General features: G+C 40.1%; 1 pseudogene; it reads right to left on the reverse strand.

Annotated features, from left to right (window-relative positions):
- Positions 1-3,524, reverse strand: part of LOC120746806 — a 7,947-nt pseudogene extending 4,423 nt beyond the window's left edge.
- Positions 3,525-10,648: the final 7,124 nt, after the last annotated feature.

Here is a 10,648-nt window from a genome sequence, read left to right on the forward strand (position 1 = left end):
GGTATTTGTGTCTTAGTCCTGTTTTTCTTTGTATTTTCATGCAGTCTCAATGAACGCCTCGCTTTCTGGTAAATTCCATCCTGTTTCCACGTGTCTGATTTTGGGTCCTCTCACTCTCCCGCTCCACACAATCTGCTGCTGCAGATCGTGACATTATTTGAATTATTCATTCTTTTTGTTAAAGTCTTATTAGTTTATTAGTTTCACTATTTGACTTGTCCAGGTGTACCCTGCCTCTGACCTTAAGACAGCTGGAATAGGATGGGATGCATGTATAGTTTCATTATTATCATTATTGTCAGATCATCAGCATGTGATAATGTGGATATAATACCAAAATAGTAAAATGCCTTCTTATTTTGCATTTATTTATTACAGTTTTTTTTTTTGATTTCAGACAACCAAACTGTGCGATTAAGAAGAAAGCTGTGTTTTTTACACTCAGAGGTTTTAGCTCAATCATGATGATACAAACTCTTTTCTTTCAGGAACCAGACTGGATGTCTGGAAATAATCGATTTTAAATTAGTATTTTAAACAATACTTTGTCCTTCTGTTTTGTTTTAGCATGCTAAGTATGTAAAAAAAGTCCTGTTTAGAAGCACATGTCACAGTGCTGGATCTGTGACCCAGTGTTATCTTTGTTGTTAATTTATATTCGTTGATTACTTTTATTCATGGTTTTGGTTCTTAGTGATCCTAGTTCTCCCTCCCTCAGTGTCCATCTCAAGCCTGTGTATAAGCTCTTGTCTCCGTGTTTATTGTTCCCTCTGTTGCACAGGCAGTCATGTCTCCATGTCTCAGTGTCTAGTGTCTGTTTTTGTTCCCCCAGTCACAGTGTCTTTTCTGCATCTACATATTCGTCATGCTTCCTGTTTTTTTTGATAGTCCTTGTCCTGTGTTCAGTTTTTCAGTTTTGCTTCCCCTTGGTCTCCTTATGTGTGATTATTTCCATCTGTGCTCTCCTCCTGTGTGTCATTCCCTTGTGTGTTTCCTCTGCCTGTTGTCGTGTTGTCCCATGTGCTGTAAGTTTCTCCATGTTTCTGTCCATCATTCCTAGTCCATGCTCCTTATTTCCTAGTGTTTCTGTCTCTAGTCCCCCAGAGTCTAGTTCTTATTTTCCATCTTCAAGTTTTGGTTTGTTTCGTAAATGTTTATTTTGTGCATTATTTCCCAACAAATACAGCTTTAAATTTGTTTCCGTGTAAGAATCCTGAATCCAGGAACCTTCATGCTGCCTGCCATACAGCAAACATGACAGGACATTGAATAACAAACATTAGTATACACAGAGCCAGCCAGATGTAGAAGTGTGATGTGTCTCATGTGATGGTGTTTTAACCTGAGTGAGCACTTAATTAAATTATTCACATATCCATATCCATTTCATCTTTCCAGGATATCAGTGTATTTAAACTTTAGCGTCCGAGAGCCTGAAAGCTATAAATATTTTACTTTTACTTTTTACCACTTTGCTTCAGTTTAGTTAATTTATATCTAAATGTTTACAAATTGCATTTATTCCTGTTTGAATCATGATATTAAAATGGGAAAGAGAGACATTGTCCTGGTAATTTGATGTTTTTGTGTTTCTTTTTAAATTCTTAAATGGTTTTGTCCTGCCTTACCTCTGAGCTACTTTACTCAAATACTCCTGTACAGAAACATATTATAATATGTTGTTGAATCCTGTCATGTCTGGCAGTTTATGCAATCTGAATTATGATCTGAATGCACTGTGGTGCCAAAAACATGTTGCAAGATCAGCTCTATAAGTTCTCTATGGTTCCTCTTGTTTCCTCTGCCTGTTGTCGTGTTGTCCAACAATGTGTCACCAACTGCTGCACCTGTAAGAAAAAACAAAGGGAACAAAAACATACAGCACCTGGAACACAAAGATATGAAAATGCACAGATACATAAATTAACAATCTTGTTGTGGTGTGTGTCATTGTCACAAAAGGTAGACAATAATGAGGGCAGGGAGGTGCAATAATGCCCTCCTGGGTGTCAGAGGCAGACAGTGATAGATCCAGGAGATCCAGGAGATCCAGGAGGCCACAGCAGGAGAAGGAGGAAGGCCCCAGATGGGGCACCCAGAGCCAAAGGGTGAGAGTCTCAGAGAACCAGAGGCAACAGGCATCAGTCGGATGTCCTAGCACGAGCCGAGAACAGTGCCCAAGGACCACCTGGCACGACTTTGAAAAGTGGAATGAGAGGCAGAGTCTTCAGCTCAGAGAAGATCAGCTTCCAAGTTGAAGTCATGAATCACAATCACCCACAAATCTGTGTTTATTGATACCAAATACAGTTACAATGTATTCATTGTATACTCTGATTACATTGTATAAAGAGTGAAATGCATGTTTATTACTGCTTCTATTAATAGTGTTGTTATGAGTGGTTATGATGGCGTTTAAGGTAAATCTGGAGGAAATCCATCAGCCTCTGCAGCAGTCAGTTCAGCTCTTATTCAGTCTGAGGTAAATAATATTAAAATGTTAAACACATCTGTGCTGAGATAACTCTGAACTCTAAACTTATTGTTCTCTATCATGTAGGAACGTCTGTGAGCAGTAATGTGGTTTTTCTGTAGCTCCTTATTTATTCATGTTGCTTTAAAATTTAAGACTTAAGATTCAAACTAATAAAATCATTTAAAGATTTCAAAGTTATGCTCTGATAAAGCAATTAACAAAGTGGAGTCTAAGCAATGATGGGAAAGAGGAAACGAATGCTGGAATTCAAAAGTTTACTATTTAAATTTCTACAGCAGCTAATTAATAATACTTCATTTATCTACTGATGTTTTCTGTGTGTTCAAAGTATTTGGTGGTCTTTTAATTTACAGCAATACACTCAATGTTAAGCTGTGTGTGTGTGTGTGTGTGTGTGTGTGTGTGTGTGTGTGTGTGTGTGTGTGTGTGTGGTGTGTGTCCTCAGTGAACTGTATCAGTCTCTGCAGTATCTTCCAGCTGCAGCAGTCACTTCAGTTTCTGTTCAGTCTGACTGAGGGAGGTTTTTGTACGACTGTTTTTCACTGTGTGCGCGGTTCCCAGTAGCTGCTATAAATGCACCCATGACAGTAATAAACTGCTGCATCTTCAGCTTGAATCTGACTGATGGTCAGAGTGAATCTTTGTTTGATCCACTGCCTGTAAAACGAGCTGGAATCCCTGATTCTCGAGTGCTAGCAAGGTAAATGAGCAGTTTAGGAACTCCTCCATCTTTCTGTTGGTACCAGCCTAAACGATGGTTGTTGTCCAAACATAACATTCTGACTGGTCGTACACTTGATGTTCACAGTTGCTCCCACAGCAGAGCTCACTGCTCCAGGCTGAGTCACTGTGATCTGTCCTCTGGACTCTGAGGACACAGAGACAAAAACATAAAGCAGCTTCATGGTTTTGTGGGCTTCATTTCAGAGGGACAGATGTTGATAGAGGAGAGGAGTTTGATTCTCTGGACTTTACCTGTGAAGCAGCAGCAGAGGAGAGTCCAGATGAGGACGCAGATCAAAGTCATGTTTTTGATGAGGAGGATTTCTGTGGCTTCTGTTGTGATGAAGGACAGCTGTCAGTCATCCAGTGTTCAACTCTCAGGACTATAAACTCTCCCAGAGCACTGGAGCATGGTGCTGCTGATGCAAAGTGCCTCTCTGGCATCTGACTCACTGCAGGACTTGCTTAAAAAGCATATCACAGCATATTTAGCATGTGACTCATATGAATCATGTACAATTTATAGACAGGTAACAAATTAAGAAAAACATGACACCTACAGTGAGGGGTGTGAAAGCTGTGTGAATTTGAACAGATGTGTTAGAGCTCACCTTTATCCTCCAGTATCATCACCATCATTGACACCGAATGAAGGGACATAATCAAAATCATATCATAATAGTTATAGTTGTTTTTACATATCTCACTTTGTTATTTAAATTTCCATGGCATCATTCTACAGTGCAAAGTCTGCAGACAGGATGAGCAGTAGTCAACACTTTTTAATTTCCAAGCAGGTGAGGGAGAGAGGACATTCAGTGGGGCACTGATACGTGTCTCTAAAGATGAATAGCAGCCCTTTTTAAATACAGTCAAACAGAAGGCATTTCCACAGCTGTTGTTCACGCCCTTGATTTCGACTGTGTAATTATTGTTGGGGATTTTAACATCCATGTGGACAACCCTCAAGACAAAGGGACTAAAGACCTGAGTAACACTCTGGGCAACTTTGGGCTGACTCAGCATGTAACAGAGGCCACACATAATAGAGGACACACTCTCGACCTACTGATCTCCAAGCCTGAGCATTTCAAACATTACTGTGTCTGATGTGGGCTGTCTGATCATTACTGTGTTTTCTTTGAAAGTAAAATCTCAGCCCACACAAATAATCAACAGCAGTGATCACAAAACGGTGTATAACTGAACACAGTAGTGAGATCTTTAACCAGGTCTTCCCATTAACACCTGACCTGTCCAAGGTCAGTCAATGAGCTCGTCAATAGCTTCAATGCAAAATGTTAAATGTAATGGATTCCATTGCTTCCATTAAGGTGAAGGTTATCTCTGGAAGGAAAAAGTCTCCATGGAGAAACTCCACACTCGTGAAAAATGAAAAAAGAGAGTGTAGGAAAGCTGAGCGCAGATGGAGAAAACAAACCTCCAGGTTCATTATGACATCTATAAAGAGAAACTTCACAATTATAATTTACAACTGAGGAGTGCAAGAAGGTCCTACTTCTCTGACATCATCACTAAAAACAGCCATAATGCTCGGGTCTTATTTTCTACAGTTGACAGGCTAACAAACCCTCCTGTGCCAGTGGCAGCTGAACTTCATTCGACCATGGCCTGCAATGACTTTGCCAAATTCTTCACAGACAAAATCCAAAAGATTAGACAAGCAGTTGGTACATCAACAGCAGATCCAGGATATGTACTGTGTCCACCGAAAAACTGTTTAAACACCATCAAACAGTTTCACCCGATTAACAGCAAAGACCTGGAGGACATCTTAGGTCAACTGAACTCCTCCTGCTGTTTAGATGTCCTGCCAACAAGTTTTTTCAAAAAGGTCTCAAGACTTTAGAGTCAGACCTGTTACAGATCGTCAACTTTTCTTTAATATCAGGCGTGTTTCCAGAACACTAAAACTGCTGTAATCAAACCTATACTGAAAAAGGACAATCTTGACAAGACACAAATGAAAAACTACAGGCCGATCTCAAATCTCCCATTTTTAAGTAAGATCATTGAAAAAGCAGTTTCTCAACAGCTCAATTACTTCTTAAAACAGAATAACTGCTACGATGCCTTCCAGTCAGGTTTTAGACAGAACCCAGCACTGAAACCGCTCTGACAAAAGTGTTTAATGGACATATGTCGTGAACACAGACAGTGGAAAAATGTCAGTCCTAGTTTTACTGGATCTCAGTGCAGCATTGATACAGTTGACCACAACATATTACTCAAACGACTGGAGAACTGGGCAGGTCTTTCAGGAACTGTACTAAACTGGTTCAAGACATACGTAGAAAACAGGAAATACTTTGTATCAATAGGGTAACTTCACATCTGAGCAGACAAGTATCACATGTGGAGTTCCCCAAGGTTCCATCTTAGGGACCCCTTCTGTTTAACATTTACATGCTCCCACTGGCACAGATTATAAAGAACAACAAAATAAACTACCACAGCTATGCAGATGACCAACAAATATATATCACAATGTCACCAGGAGACCGAGGCCCTGTACAGGCTCTTGGTAAATGCATTGAGGAAATTAATGACTGGTTGTGCCAAATTTTTCTCCAACTAAACAAAAACAAAACTGAGTAATAGTCTTTGGCGCCAAAGAAAAACGATTACAGGTCACCAGAGAACTTCAATCTATACATCTAAAAACCACAAACCAGGCGAGAAATTTGGGTGTAGTGATGGATGCAGACCTAAACTTAGAAAAACACATTAAGACAATAACAAAATCAGCTTACTATCACCTCAAGAATATTTCAAGGATAAAAGATCTGATGTCTCAACAGGACCTGGAAAAACTAGTCCATGCATTCATCTTCAGTTAGGCTTGATTACTGTACAGCATCTTTACAGGTCTACCTAAAAAATCAGTCAGACAACTACAGCTCATTCAGAACTCTGCTGCTCGAGTCCTCACTAAGACCAAAAAAGTGGACCACATCAGTCCAAGCTCTGAGGTCTTTACACTGGCTGCCTGTCCTTCAGAGGATAGACTTTAAAGTTCTGAATGCTGGCCTATAAAGCTCTGAATGGTTTAGGACCAAATACATCAGTGACCTCCTGACCCAGTATGAACCTTCCAGATCCCTCAGGTCATCTGGATCCGGTCTTTTATCAGTTCCCAGAGTCAGAACCAGACACGGAGAAGCTGCATTCAGCTTTTATGCTCCTTATATCTGGAACAAACTCCCAGAAAGCCTCAGATCAGCTGAAACACTCAGTTTATTTAAATCCAGGTTGAAGACTCACCTATTCTCAGCTGCATTTGAATAAAGCACCAAATCCACACTTTTAAGCTTAAATTTCAAAACTTACACTAACTACTGATCTTATCTATTTCTGATTTTATCTGTTTTGATTTTATACTGTTTTGTTTGTTTGTTTGTTAAGCTTAAATTTCAAAACTTACATTAACTACTGATTTTATCTATTTCTGATTTTATCTGTTTTGATTTTATATACTGTTTTGTTTGTTTGTTAAGCTTAAATTTCAAAACTTACATTAACTACTGATTTTATCTACTGTTCTGATTTTATCTGTTTTGATTTTATACTGTTTTGTTTGTTTGTTTGTTTGTTTGTTAAGTGGGTTTAGAGCTCTGGGTAGCTCCCCAGCTGGGCTAGACTGGGTCTGAGAGGTATTTTAAATTCAGGGAATTTAAAATACAAAGTAGCTCGTCCACAGAAGGACTGGTAGCTCCCTTACGATAAGGTTCAGATCGCGCGCACAGGTGTGAAATGTGTGTGTTTATTTAGTTTAGTTTGTTTGCTTGTTTTAATCAATTTTAAATCATAGCTTTTTATTTGTTTTTGTTTCTAATGTCTCTGATAGCACTTTGAATCCCTTGTTGTTGAATTGTGCTATACAAATAATTTGCCTTGCCTTGCCTATGCCTTGTCCCCATCCAAGAGAGACAGAGTTTACAACCTTATCTCCTCTTCAGTCTCACATAGAGACTGCTCCTTGCAATCTCTAATAATCGGCTATGTACCACAGGCCCTCAGGTGGCTGTAGTTAAACCTTTACTTTAAAGAAACATCTTTAGACCCAGCTGTCTTAGCTAATTATAGGCCAATCTCTAACCTTCCTTTCATATAAAATATATATTGATATGTGATTATTTTTGCTTATATAAGTTCTATCAACAACACACGCTCTATCCTGGAGTTTCTGCATTGCTGTCACAGTTACGAGTGCAGGACCCAAACGCAAGGACTCACTCTGAATAAAAATCAAAAGGTGGTTTACACAGGTGTCACCATGTAAGATATATCCATATAAGAGTGCTGTGGAGAGGAACCGGGGTCAAGGGCAGCCAGGGGAAGGTCTGAGGGAGGGAATGTCCAAACTCCTCTTCACACAATCAGTGACTCACGTTTAATCCCTCAGGGTCCATAGGGAAAGAAAAAAGGCCAAAGTCCAGGGAATCTATATGGAATAGAGATTGATGTTAGTGAGGAGCACTAGGAGAATACAGGAAATCACGAGGCGAGCTGGATTACACTGACGGAAGTAGCAGAATGATCCAGCGGCGAAATCAGACTCCACTGAGACCTTAAGTAGTGTGGGAGCAGTCAGTGATGATGGATGGCAGGTGAGTTATTATCCATGACAGGTGATAAGGCTGCACAGAACAACAGATTTTCCATCCACAATGCGAGGTTAGTCCTTAATATACTGCAAACAACATGGGAATAGAGCAGCGGCGAGAGAATTCAATATTAATGAATCTATGGTATGGAAGTGGAGGAAAATTTACAACTACAAGACAGTATGCTTTTTCTGTTGTGACTGTCTGTGACTGCATGAAGTGTGTTGGACAAACAGTGGATTATTTTGTTGAGTTTGTTTGTCTCAGAGTCAGAGAGCCGTGTCTCTCTACAGTCAGAGGTTGTGATACAATGAGTTTGTATCACTGTGGTACACGTTCGGTGGAGGAACCAGACTGGATGTTGGAAGTAAGTTAAACCTAAAGCTGATTTATTTTATTTTTAAAAAAAATTTTATTCCTTAATTGGAAATTGTCAAATGTTAATGTTTAGCTTTCTTATTAATATTTTTGCTCGAAAACACAAACTCACATGTGGAAATTTATATGTGAAAGGTTATACAGTGAATAATTGAGAGTGGGGTAGTTTCACAGTATGAATGATTATTTCTAGTTTCCATGTAAAGTTTTATTTTGTCGGCTATGTAGGTTTAGTTTAGTCTAACAGAGTCAGAGAGCACGTGTCTCTCTTACGGTCAGGAGGTTTTTGTACGGCGCCTCAATGAGACCAGTGTTCCCAGTCCTGATGTCAATCACTGAGTCTTTCATGCTGTTTTTTCTTCTGTCTCTTGTTTCTTTTTGTTTGCAGATTTTAAAAGAAATAAACACAATCAAATGGTCATATTTTCATCTCATAATGACAACAATCAGAGCAACAATCTCCTCTAGTTTCATCCTTTTGTGTCTGCTGTAAAGCTGATATTCAACCTTTTAAAACAATAAAAATGTAACGAGGAAACATGTTCTTTGACTCTGTGAGTTTAATAAATGGCACATTAAAAATAAAGAATTCGAAATTTTATTTAAACAGACCAAATAAAAATACTCAACAAAAAGACACTGAGTGTAATGGGCAGTGAAAATGGTTAAATATATTTTTAAACCCAAATATTTTATAAGATGTCGAGGTCATGTCAGCCATAGATTAGCTGTGTGCTCTGCATAAGGTCTAGTCTCAAAGCTGTGATCTAAAACCTAATATGTGAAATTAAAGAGCAGGGTGTCGTCTGTATTCAAACCAATCAATTCAATTCAATTTTATTTATATAGCATCAAATCTAAACAAAAAGTCACCTCAAGCGCTTTATAGATACAGAGAAAAAACCCAACAATAATGTGACCCCCTATGAGCAAGCACTTTGGCGACATATGAGAGCATGAGGGTGGGAATGGATGTTTCTGTGTGTGCCTGTTTGTTTGTGTCTATATGTCAGGTCGGGTATCAGACCCACACTTCCCTGGGGACATCTCAGGCCCTCCAAGGTATGGAGGCCTATCTCCCCCAGCTCACGGGGCTCGTCACTGCAACCCCCCCCCCCCCCCCCCCCCCCCCCCGGCTTCTGCTCTGCGGCTGCTGAGTGAGCCCTCATCTGGGACTCTCCTCAGCTCTTTCTGGGACAGTGGTGCGGCTGCCCCTCTGTTGGTCTTCCTTGGTCTCTTGTGTTCTGGGGGCCTCTGGATGTCTGGAGTCTTGATCTCCTCCATACCTGCTTCATGCCCTGGAGGACGGGGCTGTGGCCCCCCACACACCCTCCAGCAGATCATTACATGAAGGAACCTTTTAAAAAAAACAAGCGCGTCCATGCTCACAGGTGTACACACGGGTGATCACACCCACAAACTACACCCTTTTTGGCTCCTACCTCAAAGCACACTGTGTTCTGTTGATCTTATGTGCTGCACAATAATGTTTAATATTTAGTATTTACTGTCATATTCCCATAGATCATCATGATGATGTTGTTATATTGCTCTCTTTTTTGCTCGTTTTCCTCTTTTTTTCTTTCTCAACAGGTGATCCAGGTGAGTACTATGTATTATTTTGTCTCTTTGTTTTGTTGGTTTTTGTTTTTTTGCCCTTTATCACTGCTCCTCTTCTCTGCTGTTTTTCTTTCCCTCTCTCTTTCCTCCCTTTTCTTTCCCCAGTCAAGTCTGTCCCGTATTTAGCAGGTGAAAATTAAATAAAATGAAATAAACAATAAAAGCAAAGGTGAATCAAATAGACCATATGGCAGGCTGGGATGGTCCATTTGGTAAAGTAAATCCGTTTGGTACTTTTGCCATTAGAATTATTGTCTAAAGACAAGAAAAGATGCCCAACGGGACAGGCAAAAAAACAAACAAAACAAAACAAAAAACCCTATGAGCAAGCACTTTGGCGACAGTGGGAAGGAAAAACTCCCTTTTAACAGGAAGAAACCTCCGGCAGAACCAGGCTCAGGGAGGGCGGGGCCATTTGCTGCGACCGTTGGGGTGAGAGAAGGAAGACAGGACAAAGATTGCTGTGAAAGAGAGACAGAGATTAAGAACAGATATGATTCAATGCAGAGAGGTCTGTTTAAACACTGAGTGAGTGAGAAAAAGGTGACTGAAAAGGAAAAACTCAATGCATCATGGGAATCCCAGGCAGCCTGCGTCTATTGCAGCATAACTAAGGGAGGATTCAGGGTCACCTGGTCCAGCCCTAACTATATGCTTTAGCAAAAAGGAAAGTTTGAAGCCTAATCTTGAAAGTAGAGATAGTGTCTGTCTCCTGAATCCAAACTGGAAGCTGGTTCCACAGAAGAGGGGCCTGAAAACCGAAGGCTCTGCCTCCCATTCTACTTTTAAATACTCTAGGAAC

Source organism: Simochromis diagramma, unplaced genomic scaffold, assembly GCF_900408965.1.
Source record: "Simochromis diagramma unplaced genomic scaffold, fSimDia1.1 OVJJ01000212.1, whole genome shotgun sequence".
In the NCBI taxonomy this organism is placed as follows: domain Eukaryota; kingdom Metazoa; phylum Chordata; class Actinopteri; order Cichliformes; family Cichlidae; genus Simochromis; species Simochromis diagramma.